Below are 14,106 nucleotides of genomic sequence, written 5' to 3' on the forward strand. Positions count from 1 at the left end.
TGGTAATTAAACCACCTTAAATCATCCAGTTCGTTCACAAATGTGATCAACAATAGCAAGGCAACCCAGGAAAATGAATAATTGGTGAAATAAAAAGCTTGGTTTTAGAAATACAGTTCATTGTGGAGGAGTGAGTTTTAGAGTTTGTAGTTAACTTAAAATTCCTGAATTGGCACACCTCAAGGATGAAAAGGAGTGTCACTATTACTTAAAATGAAATCTTGGCATCTCTGTTTTACTAATAGAGTTTTTTTTTAAAAAAATCGATTTTCAACGTTGATGGTCGTTTCAGTAAATAAAGGTGCCTAGTTTTTGAAAACAGGAATCCTGTTTGGTTGTAAATTGAATTATCAAGAACAACTTAAAGCAGTGACATAATACACAGTGTTTTTGCATACATGTGAAGGTTGTTGAAACCAGTTGGAATAATGTTAATGATCTTGGGTATCTTGAAAATAAAGGTAATTATACAGAAAAGCATAGAACAGTTTTGTTAGAAGAAGTGCTTTTTTTGACAGATATTACCAACATGATTATAAAGAGGATATTCAGTCATTAAACAACCCAGTCCCCACCCCACCCCGATTATGGCATCAATTACTTTATGGCAGGTCCCTCAGTAACTTGCTCTCATGCTTATTGTGCATTTTTTGTTGACCCTGTTGTGCATGAGTTCGCAAGGGAGAGGTGTATATGCATGTGTAATTTCTGATTGGACAGGACATGCCATCATATAACATTGTATTTTGTGTGTGTGTGTGTGTGTGTTAGCATTTAATGACATGTCAGCACAGTAGTATCTATGTGCCAGTTAAAAGTATGGTTTTAGAAATATCCATGATTTTTTGAGAATATATAAAGAAATATGTCACAAGTGGAAATATTTTTTTGGTGAAGGTGGAATCTTCAATAAGTGGATTTTCCCTATTTTTTCTGTTAACACTGTAGATGGATATGTTCTGTTATTAAAATGATTGAAAGATCAGCAATTTTTCATTAGCTCAGGGCAGCAACTTTACAAATCATAACATCTGTTAATGACTGGCTTAATGATAGTGATTTGAACTGCTATGGTGTCAGTATTTGTTTTGCTTGTTCTGCATTCAAAATGCGAATGCTGTGGCCTTGAGAAGTGGACAGTCTAGTTCTATAACATGCTTACAATATATACTCACTTGCAACTGCAAACAACATTGACCCTGATCTTTCATCATTTAATGTGTGGAAGATCAGGGTCTGTGTCATTTATTGTACTAATTGTTTCTAACAAATGGAGGGGGCCCTGAGTGGACGAGTGTTCTAAAGTGCTGTCTGTTACGGATCACTGCCATCTCATCTCTGTCTGCATGGGTTCGAGTCTTGGATTCGGCCAATGTGGGTATATGAAAAAGCTTGCCAGTAACTTCTCCTGGATTGGTGGTTCTTTCTAGGTTTTTCCTGGGTTCTTCCTCCACCATTAATACTGGCCGCCATGCATAGCCTATCGTGTGTTGAAAAATGGCATTAAACCACACAACACCAACACCAACACCTAACAAATGGCATAGACCTAGATTTGTCATATGTGTAGTGTCAGCAAGTATATAGGATACCTAAATTTTGATAGTCATTTCATTTTAGTTTGCAATCAACACTCCTCCTTGCTTGATTTCTCTAGTGTATACAGACATAGGTTTGAGTTTGAAGAGACTTGAAATTATTAGTTTGGTATTATATTAAAGCAGGAGTTTTGCATTTAAACATTTTGCATTGTTTGTTATTGAGTTCATGGTGTATTTTGACAATTGGCAATACCGAATATCGAATAGAAACAGGTTATGGTAAATTTGTGCATGATTTATTTGAAAAAAATTATTTTGGAAGTCAGATGTGTTTTGGAGTTTGGTTTTTTATATATAATTTTTAAATTACATTGCCATAAGGCTGAGCTTACATTAAGGCCATGCCATCTAATGTGCATAGTATATCAACCATCTTGCTCTTTGGAGTCCATATTTTGACAAGATTTCAGTTAAACTTTGAATGCGGGCTTATATGCTCCAAATCTCAATGAGTTTGATTGTGAACAAGATTCTTGCATATTAATGAAGTGTTGTTGCATAAGGTTGTCTATATTGTTTTGTTACAAGAAGATTTTCATACACTAATGATTGGCTGAGCTTCGTACAACATGACGGAGTATGTTTCTGACCACACTTTTATCAGAATTAGTGAGTAGGCAAATATGATTTAGATGCTGGATGATATTTATAATAAGCAAAACCCATACACATTTATCTGGTGATGTTGCATCAGATTAGCTGTTTTATTTACCACTCTGGAGACTGTATTTTTTAAAATAGGGTTTTGATCAAACTTGGTAAACAAGCCAGTGCCATCAAGATCTTGAAGGGTTTTGATCAAACTTGGTAAACAAGCCTGAGTGCCATCAAGATCTTGATTGAGCGTGATTATGAGTTGAAATTATGCATATAAATGACACTGCCTTGCATTTGATTGGCTGAGCATGCCAGCACTAGGGTAAAACTATACAGCTGATTTATTTCAGTTTTTCTTCTTCTGAAAGTTGGATTTGACTTGAATGTTTCACGGCATTCTCTTGGCCACAGGTGTTGACATATGTGACACATGTGAAACATGTGCTTAAATGATCATAAATATAATTATATTTGTAATATCAACCATTTATGTTTGACAGTTGCTACAGTTTTGTTAATATAATTTTTGAACTGGATTTGTCATGAATAATGAAAAGATGCTGTTAATAGCATTAAAGCCCTAACAAGATTCCTGTTGTTGTTGTTGTTGGGTTTAACACCATTTTTCAGCACACGATAGGCTATGCATGGCGGCCAGTATTAATGGTGGAGGAAGAACCTGGGAAAACCCTGGGAAGAACCACCGACCCATGAGAAGTACTGGCAAGCTTTCTCATATACCCACATTGCAGGATTTTCTGTACATTACTTACTGATGGAAACTAATAATGTACCAATACAATGAAAGTGTTCCTTCAGAAACAAATATTTTGGTAAACCAGTATACCAGTAGTATTGTGCACCTCTGATTGTATTGATATCATTTTTTTTCTGATGGAAACATTTCTGTATCTACTAATCAACTGTTCAAAAGAATTACTGCAAAATGATACTGCTACCCTTAAACTGAGCCCAGTGGTTTAAAATTAACTTTTAGAATCTCATAAAAACTAATAATAGCATATTTCTTTTAAAAGGACTATTTGTTCCTGAAAATCGCTGAATTCAGGCTGCCATCAATGTGACATAGTTTGAACATAGGATGGTACCCACCTAAATTACAACCATAAATAGTCATTCCAATATACCGTGAATTTATTTTTGTGGGTATCAGTTTTCATGTGGAACCCCTCCCCCCACCTTAATTTTTGTTTGTACTTAATATTGGGGAAAGAGGTACCAGTTGTCTTCAGAGATAAGTGTTTGTTCAATTATTCAGTTTGTGGTTTGTAGCAACCATGAATTCAGCAAGATTGGTGCCCCATACATAGAAGCCAATAGATCATAACATGTAATTTGTAGGTCAGTGAACTCGGCTATTAAATTAGAATACTTCCCCACTGGCACATACATTTTCATTTGTTCCTTGAATGAATGTATATAGTAATTTTTTAAAATCAAATCTACTGCCCCATTTTAAAGATATGGCTGATTACATGTAATTACAAAGATATGTATCCAAGTCCGGACATTGCCCTGGTGAATACAAATGTGATGTTCAGTCTATCACAAGTACTGTACATTGGTCTATCAATTTTCATTTGTACTTTGATTTTTTAATTTTTCAAAACAATAATACAAAACAATGATGTTAAACTATGTAGGTAATAATGAAAATGAATTAGGTTATGTAGATACAAAAGGAAAACAGTTTATACGGCAGTCAAATTTTTGTGCAGCTGACTCTGGGAACCTAGTTTTTCATTATGGAAAGATTAGTTATGTAAAGTCCAAATTATATCAACATGTGATGTGATCTGTTAATAAGAAAACTGATTGTATCCAGATTATCTCCAAACTTTCTGAAAACTGCCAAAACTTTGACTTACTGTCTGACACTTGAGACTCAGAGAGCATCATGGTATGGACTATTCTGATTTCACAGATGAAGTACTTAAAAATCTGGCAGCATCCTGTGCATTGGGCAAATCATTGCACAAAGGAAGTGAGGAACTATCTCTTAAAAGAGTGGCGATAAGGAAATTTTTTTATAAATATCTAATTTTCGTTGTATTTTAGATTTAATAAAACCAGTTTGTTACAGATGGCTCATTTTCATTTGAACCATTTTGACAATGTTATATTGTCTTGATTGGGAATTAACCAAGTCTTTTGTCTGTAGATGAAGTAAATTTATTTTTTGTAACCAGATTTTGCTGACATTTTCTAAGAGGCTGAGTTTTGTTTGTGAATATATTTGTAGCATTTGGCATTTGTATTAGTATCCAATGGTTCATTTAACAGTGAGGTTGGATGATTATAGTTAGGCTCACCACAATGTACAAGAGTGGCAGGCAGTTAGAGAATTGCAGATCTAATTATATTTACTTTCTTGATGACTCCTTCAGGTCAATACCTCTTACTGAATAAATGCTTGTGGGCACAGTGTCTTTACTGATGCCAGTCAGATAATCTGTAGCCTTTATGACATTATTATACAATCCCTTGGTTATCTTTTTCATCTAGTTATGTATCATCAGTGACAGGTAATTCTTTGAGAAACTTTGAAATATACATTTAAATATGATGTATCGGATAAATTAGGTGTAAAAGGTAATTTGTTTTATATTTAAAAATATGTGCTTTGTTTTCTTGATGAATGTTGTATCTTTTTTTTTGTTGTACATACTTTACAACAAGAAATCAACCCAGGTATAAAGAAATTGTAGTCAGAGAATCTTTCATGGAGTAGAATTCTGTTGAGTCAGTGTGTGTACAGTCTTATTATGTAAATTAATATAAACTTTTTGTAATTTTATTTTGCTTGTGCAGCAAAACCTAACTTGAAAGACCACTGCTATGGGAGACACCTTCCTTTAGAGATCACATGCTTAAAGTGCCATACCAGTGTAAAAAAAGTAAATAAAATTCAGTATTATTCAAATGGATAATAAAATCTGGTAGCAATATAAATAAAAACCGATATAAAAATTTGACATCATAACAGAGACACACACTCGGGTGTTTTCTATAAATAATACACATTGGACCTATTTTATCTCTCAGCATTTTCTGGTGTGATGATCGCCTGACATGTTTTGAACATGCATCTTACTTACGTTTCTGTTGAATCCTAAACAGAGCACATCTTGCAGTTCCATAATAGTTAGTTTGGAAAGTTTTATTATCATAATCATGCCAAGAGGATATCGTCTGGGTTACAAGCAAGTGTTGTGGCATCAGGTGTGTTGCAGCAGATTGTGGGAATACTGATTTTCCATGCATTCCTTTCTGAGAAACCAAGCACTTCGTAGGTGGACAGATTTTGTAAACTTCAAAAAGGCAAACTGGGATGGTCCGAGTTTTCTACCCTCTGTTCCTTTTGCTTCACACCAGAAAGCTTCCCATTTATGATTTAGACATAGATTTGAGGCTGAGCTTATGGGTAGGACACCAAAGAAGGTCAAACTGAATGACAGTGCTGTCCCTTGTATCCACTGTGTGAAGGAAACTGACAACCAACCCAAAGTAACAGCAAATGTATCAGAACCTTCAACACCAATGCATCAACTGTGTAGTCTTGAAATGTTTTTGCTATCAGAGGAAGCAACTTGTCAAGTGTCACCTTTAGAAAATGAAAATGGGCTATTCAAACAGAGAAGCAGCAAGGGTAAGTTTTTAATGACCAGTACCATATCATTATATACAAGATATTCACCAGATGAATGACCACATCATTTCCTTCTGTACAGTGATGATCACCATATCATTTCCATCTATACGGTGTAGATCACCATATTATTTCCTCTGTACAGTGATGATCACCATATCATTTCCATCTGTACGGTGTAGATCACCATATCATTCCCTTCTGTACTGTTTAGATCACCACATCATTTTCTTCTGTACAGTGTAGATCACATCATCTCCTTCTGTACACTGTAGATCACCATATCATTTCCTTCTGTACGGTGTAGAATACCATATCATTTCCTTCTGTAGATCACTCTATCATTTCCTTCTGTATGGTTTAGATCACCACATCATTTCCTTCTGTACATTGTAGATCACTCTATCATTTCCTTATGTACAGTGTAGATCACAAAATCATTTCCTTCTGTACAGTGCAGATCACCATATTATTTCCTTTTGGACAATATAGAAGGTTGCTCCATAGTTTAAAATTTAACAAACGCAATCAATTTCTTATAAATCAAGAACTGAAATATAAACATTTGAGGAATATTGTCAAAATTTTCTTTTGGCCTTTTTCAGCTTAATTTGACTGTATGAATAGATTTAAAAAAATCTTTCTACTGCTAGATTCAGAAGGCCTACATGTATATTTAATTGAAACATTTGTCTGTTGGACTAATGTGTGTATCACTGTAAACATAGAAGTTTAAAAACATGTTGTGGTTTATTCCCATCGCGAATTAATAACAATCCCTACAGAACAGTTTGTAGTAGAAATGTAACCATATTGTGTTAGGATTTTTTTGTCATGTTCAAAAATTGTTCAATTATATCATGGCTGACTCTGTTTCAAAAAGTCAGAGAAAGTTAGCCATTGGTATAAGTCACTGATAAACTTTCTCAGTTAAGGTATGTTTTGTCTTAGACTGCATGTGTTGCTGAACACGAGGAACAGAGGGGAATGCACTGTCAGGAACATGCTTGTTGACTCAACATATGGGGAGAATATACATTAGTAATTAATTAACAGAATACTATATCATTATTTTTAGAGGCATAAATGCTGTTATAAGAAAGTGAAAGTACTTATTTTTCTTTTTTATTCAATTCAAACAATAAAGGCGAAATATTTTTTAAAGTTGAAAGTGATTTAACTTTAATGGTCATAAATTTTTGTACCTCTTGTAAAAAATATAAAAACATGCAAACAGATTCAGAGAAACCTATTTTAATTTATGTAATATGTTCAACAAAAGGTTGCATTTTCTTGGCTTGTATAATACAATGCATATTGCTATAATTTGCAGATTATGTTGAATGTCTGATGAAAACAGCATTCAGAATTGGACAGGTGTCTTGCATGAATGACGGAGTCTAACTTCTTGTAGATGTACGGTACCACCTCCATTATGTAGTCAGTATGAGAAGGACCTGACTTGGACATTGCCATTCAGAATGTTCTTGGTACATTTACTCACTGTCAGCCTCGTGAAAGCCAGTGTAGTTCAGGTTATGATCAGGAAACAATTTGGATCCTCCGAACAACACATGATGGAATGATGATCCTCACTTCCTTCCCCATGAAGTTCCAACAACACTGAACAGATTATCTGCATGTTGTACACCAATATCGTCTGAACTAACAATTTGAAAATTTAGTTGAAATAAAATATGCATTAATGCTGTAGATCAAATTATCTTTATTTTGTATTACGTAAATAAAATAAAATGATCCATATTTCATACCATTCTATTTTCTGATATATGATGAAATAAAAAACATTTGTACATGTATATGTGTTGTTTTTTGGCATGATCTATCAGTATCACTGTGGTATAATGGTTAGACAGTGTAGGCCTCCAGAACAGGTTCAATCCATGAAGGTGGCATAAAATGACAGGAAAAATATATTCATTTATTTGCTATATTAATAACCACAACAGTATGCTGTCATATGTAGATCATGAAAACAAAATTGTATGAAAACAAAAGAACATGAAAATTTACTCGAACGTTCTTATTTCTTCATTTCCTTGTTCAGGACATGCTCCAAATTGTTGTCTATGCTGGTTATCTGCAACGTTTAAAAAATGGATGTCTAGACAAACTGGACTGAACCCTGGATGGTGTGTTACATACATTGTATCCCCTGGTATTCATAGCAGACACTTGTGACCTTCTCTATCTCACAACAACATACACATTCCTTTGCTGCAGGCATTACCAAAACAATGTCCACAGTTACACCTAAAATAGAGTTTTCTTCTTTAAATCAATAGTGTTGTGCTTGTCAGATTTAATCCCACATTTATGAACACATCAATAGCACAGTACACTGACACAAACTGACTAAAGTCAGGAACAGGTCAAACATTTAGTTCAGTACCGTAAAATTAAATTAGATATGAAAGAAAATAGAATTTCATGCTTACCACACAGAACAAAGGATTTATTTCATAGCTTATAAAAATCAGCTATTAGCATGCCTATTAAAAATTTTAATTTCAACTTCTAATACAGTATTTAAATTCAATTTTAATATCATGAAGGTTGTATCCTGCTTATTTCAACAGAGATGTGCTCAAGAGAACCTCCTCTCCATAAAATTTGAAATACTGTTAAAATACATAAAAAATCTGGTCACAGGTTTTTGAAGCTTACAACTTTGATCCAGTTTACCTTTTACTTATCAACATGTAAACACATCTTTGCCCCTGAAATGCAATACAGCCTGTATTACAGGTGGAGAAAAAATCCACTTGTAAATGAACAGCGGACTGTTGAACAGTACTGTAAATATCATCAGATACATATATCTATACTATTGTACATACATAGACCTATTGAAAAAAAGTAACCATGAATCGTCTGTCAAACAGTGTGTTTTGTCTTTCTTCTTAATCATCATATGCAGCACTGGATTTGTTGGACTTGGAAATAAATGGTTCAAACTGATAGGGATTAATTTGGTTACCGGCAACCCCTTAAACACCATTATCAGACTCTTCCAAGCTTATTTCCTCCCCATCTTCAAATGGTGAAGACCTGCAGGACATTGACAGTTCACTTGCTTCAGGAGCTTTCATGTTGAATTTCTAATGACTTTTTTCCAAGATATGATAATATTTTCTCAGCTTTTATTTACAAGTGTTCAGTCTAGGGCTCGGACAATGTGGATATGTGAGAAAGCTTGCCGGTAGCTTCTCGTGGGTCAGTGGTTCTTTCCGGGGTTTTCCCAGGTTCTTCCTCCACCATTAATACTGGCCACCATGTATAGCCTATCTTGTGCTGAAAAATGGCGTTAAACCCTATAACAACAACAACAATTTACAAGTGTTCAAAATGTGACATCATACTTTGTTTTTCACTGAATACCGTAAGTGGTTGGCAGTAGGTTTTTATCGTAACCAGGTGTGAATGCAATGCTTAACAGGTTCCCGTGCAGTTATTAATGAAAAATTTTCAATTGTTTTTTTAATATTTTTATTTCGAAGATGTATTTTCATTTACTAAAAAATAAACTGAATAAATGCAGCTTCACTGGTATGGCACTTTAATGCACAGATAAATTCATTAATAGTTTTATGACCTTTTTTGATAGGGTAGTGTTAAAGATTTGTATTGATCTTCACAGAATTATTCAGACCCATTTAACATTTATTTCAGAAGGAATGGGTGGGACTATTTTCTTGCTTTCAGCATATAGAGAACATCTTATTTTGACATTTCAGTGGTTTGGTTTGGCAAGCTGGAAGTCACATTACATTCATCATTGAAAGTTGACTGTCCAAGTTTGACCAAGATAAACACAGTACATTAACCTCCAAAATAGAGAGATTACCATCACTACTGTCTTGCCCTTTCAGGAATGCTAAATAATGCTTGCATTCTTTATTTCAAATGCCAGCTTCATATAAAATTGACTGGTTTTCATTTCTCTTCACAAACCTATCAAGAGGGAATTCAATCAGGCTGAACCCAGTCTGATCATGAGGAAACATTTTACCGGTGACAACATAAAGATACAAACTCTTGAATTTATAACAGACAGCTAATGGCCTGAAAATGTACATCCACTTGAACATAAAACTGGATATAATGGTCACATTTGCTGAATCCAGTGAGCAAAATAAAAAATAATGTCTTACTGAAGTGAAAGTGTGAGATGTTGATGTGTGGCTTAGTGATGCTGCTGGAATTTTGAGAGACAAACTGCATGAGAAACCATTTTCCTTGGCAGAAAAGATGGTCTGTCACGACATATTTGACTGTAAAGCAGAATCAAATATCCTTTTTAAATAAACTAAAACAGCTCAGGTATTGGTCTAAACTGTGGTCTTTATCATGGAGAAAACTATAAGACTTTGATGGACTTGACCTCGAATCCACTAGGATTCTACATTGGACCACAGTCTACATGTGATCTCCCAGATTATGGAGATTTCCTGATTCAGGCTTCAAAATGTTTGGTAAAAGAAGTGGTAAAAACTGGAAATCTCTCTGAAGGTAATCAGTAATCCTTGAAATGAAGATTAAACCCCACTGAAGGCAGATGGTTAGAGCTTGTCCATTGTTCTGCCTGAAAGGTTTAGTTCCCTACTTTAAATTGTAGCTCAAAACTGATCTTTTGTGCATTTTTATTTTAATATACTGTTATTCTCAGAATATAGGCAGTTGCTTGATGACCAACTCCTCATCTGCCTTTTCAAATGTAGTCTGTAGCGTATTGCTGTGCTTTTCTTTGTTATATACCCCCTCCATAATTGTTGACTACATTATGCTCATAACATCATATAAAAAGAATGCTTGAAAATGTGCTGATTGATTTGCATATTTGTGTTGGGGGAAGGGGTATGAACAAATTACCACTGAAATATTTTTATAGGAATAATGTTTGTTTATATAAACAAAATAAATTGTGTTCACCTGATGGTATTTGTGCAGTTTTGTCAATAATGTTTTAAAAAGGAGAGAAAAGATATTTATTGGTTTCAGTTTGTATTCTTTTGACCCATAGTATCATACATTTAAGACAAAATTCAGGTAGAATGATATAATTTTTGTCATTGTCTATAGCTGTATTGTGTTACATCAGAAATTGCATTATATCCAGGTGTATATTACAAGGAAGTGTGTTATAATGAGGGAGAGCTTTCTTAACATATCTCAGTCATCTTGATGTAAATTACCATTGGAGTTACAGAGCACAGGGTATTAGAAACAAAATCCATTTTATATGTCTACCATTTTATCTGTCTAATGTTTTACACGAGTTTTGCAAGACTGTTGTACCCCTTTATAGTTGTCAAGGAGTGTTAGGAACTTATCCAGAGCAAATAAAATATAGAAATGTTTCAGATGTTTTTTAGTCAGATGTTTTTTCGTGTGTCTTGGTTTTGATGTCACTTTTAACACATTATTGGCTAGATCATTCAAAGAAAATGAGAGCTAAGTGCATTTTAGGGGAATGCAATGTCAGGCAGCCAAACCCCTTGACCTGAGTATTTATTGAAATTGTGACCCATGGATTACCTCTACCAGTTTAGCTATTTGCTACCCATTTAAGATTTGCACTAGTAGAACATGTAGTGTCATCAATAACTGTCTTCAGTAGTACAAAGCTATTGGTTTTACGACTACTTGAACACAGATCATGTCACAAATTTCTTTTTCTTTATTGATTTGAGGACAGTATTTATTTGATTATTGACTATGACTATGAGTCAATGTCGGTTGTTGATCTCGCATAGATATTTGCTGGATTATAATGGATTGAAGGTAAAGTGTACTGAATGACACCTGCCAAGGCGTTGTGGTGCAGAGTACCTGTGAAATAAATGCATTTTTTTATTCTCATTAAACCATTGATTTATTTTAATGCATGAGTATAATGGCTTTAATGTAATCACTGTCATAATAATATGCAACAGTGAAAAAGGCCATCGAGGACATTTGTTCACCTGCTATCAATGCAAGAAAAGTTTGCTATGTTTTATAAGGTTCCATGTACATTTTTGTAATGATTTATTGTAAAGTGTGTTTGTTATTGTTTTCACAAATGATTCCAAAAATGAAATTTACGGACAAGTTTTATGGTTAAAAATGTTCTTTTGTAGCTGTCAGACAACCTGCTTCAGAGATTTTTGTTGTTTTAAGAACAGGTTTGGTTTGGTGAGTTGTGGCACAGAAACAGACATAGGTTATTTAGTTCTTAGGCCAGTGGAGTTAACTGCCCTGCCCAAAGACTCATGGTAGCTGGCCTTGGCTGATCTGATATAAGATTTGAACACATACCTTTCTGTTTTGAGTTGTAAACTATACAAATAAATAGTCACAGTGGCTCATGCCTCCATTATTTATCTCTTGTGACATGGAAGAGCTCATAGGCTTTTTTTAGAATCCAAAGCTGATGTGATCTAGGAAGTGGTGGCAAACATTGTGTACTCCAGCGTGACATAAGTGTTTTATATTTTGTCATTTTGTTTAGTGACTCTGCACTAGATGCCTGAGTCATATACTCCGAAACATTTAGTACTTGTACCAGTGGATACCTCTCTTATCCTTAGATGCATGCATATTATTTTGATTTTGCAAGTAGGCCTTGAAAAACTTGTACAATAAGCCTACTTGTTTGCGATAGAGATATTCATGAATTTATAATGGGGTCCTTGCTATTATAAGAGAAATTTTGGGTAACTGACACCAGATATTAACTTACCATGTAAAATTGTCAATTTGTCTTGGGTTGCAAACAAGGTTTTTTGTAGCCTTGGGACCATCAAGCTTTGAAGACAGAATAGGTGCAGGGTGAAGTAATGCTTTGAACTGGAAGGATAGAATTGAATACAAAGACTACATGCTCAGTAAAATGTGATTTTTTTTTAAAGCATCAGGTATTGTCAGTTCTTATTAAATATGTATACAGTACTACAGGCTGTGCATTCATGTTGGTAATGAATGCTAATTGTGTGGTTTGACGAGTTCATCTTTACTAGTCAAACATTGTTGATTCAATTCATTTGACATCAACCCACGACATGTGTAACTAGCTAAATTGTGTTTTTAACAACTGTCCTCTTGCAGATGAAAGAGTTGCAGCCTGTAACCGCAAAATCAATATACGTACCACAATTCTGGACTCAAGAAAAATATGTGATTTAAATTGGAGAAAATAACATGCAACATATTGGTGTTAGTAGAGGAAGTTATGATTATTCCCAGTTATCTTCCAATGTCTGTATAATAAGCAATTTGATTTAATAAATTTCCTTAGCTGCAACCAATCAGATAGAGCAGTGGTATACTGTATACTGTTTCAAATGCCAAGAGTTGATGGTGAATGAAGTTGATCAAGATCCTTGGCAGACAAAGCTGTCAAGAGCTGAAAAAGTTTCGACATTTTCTGCTTGATAGAAATCAAGATTTTCACAAAATTTCATCAAAATGTTTTGTTGCATACAAATTTTTGGAAAAATGACAATTTTCATGCCCAGAAATATCTCTTCAGAACGTCATTGGGTACTAGATAAGTTATTTTCTTCTAGACCAATTCAATTTTAATGTGAAGAAAATATGACCTTTAGACTGGGGAGCTGTGGTGGCTAAATGGTTAGCATGCTGGACTTGCAACCAAAAGGGTGCTGGTTTGAATCCTTCCATAAGTGTTTCCATGGGCAATACACTTTACTCCAATTACCATAGCACTAAATAACCTACTTGTGTTGCTATACCATTAAGTACCAAACCAAACCGGGGCCCCGAGTGGCCGAGTGGTCTAAAGCGCTCACCGTTCCGGATCACTGCCATCTCACCTCTGTCTGCGTATGTTCGAGTCCAAGGCTCGGCTAGCGTGGGTACGTGGGAAAGCCTGCCAGTAGCTTCTCATGGGTCGGTGGTTCTTTCCTGGGTTTTCCAGGGTTCTTCCTCCACCAGTTATACTGGCCGCCATATATGGCCTATCTTGTGCTGAAAAATGGCGTTAAACCCTAGAACAACAACAACAACCAAACCAAACCAAAGCTATAGACCACATGTGTCAAACTCAAGGCCCGCGGGCCACATCAGGCCCAGCGTACAATTATATCCGGCCCGAGAGAGAATTTTAGGCAAAAATATTTTTAATGGCCCTGCGATATAAAGTGCAAATCAAATTCCCTAATTAGCAGCCTTGCTAAACATCCAGCTCTGACAAATTGGCATAAGAGCGAAAAT

At 34.9% G+C, this 14,106-nt stretch overlaps 1 protein-coding gene across 2 annotated transcripts in view; it reads left to right on the top strand.

The window, feature by feature from the left end:
* Positions 1–14,106, top strand: part of LOC149780470 (uncharacterized) — a 106,003-nt gene that overhangs the window by 50,642 nt on the left and 41,255 nt on the right. The window lies entirely within an intron of this gene.

The sequence above is a fragment of the Sinohyriopsis cumingii genome, chromosome 16 (genome assembly GCF_028554795.1).
Source record: "Sinohyriopsis cumingii isolate HCF-2022 chromosome 16, ASM2855479v2, whole genome shotgun sequence".
In the NCBI taxonomy this organism is placed as follows: domain Eukaryota; kingdom Metazoa; phylum Mollusca; class Bivalvia; order Unionida; family Unionidae; genus Sinohyriopsis; species Sinohyriopsis cumingii.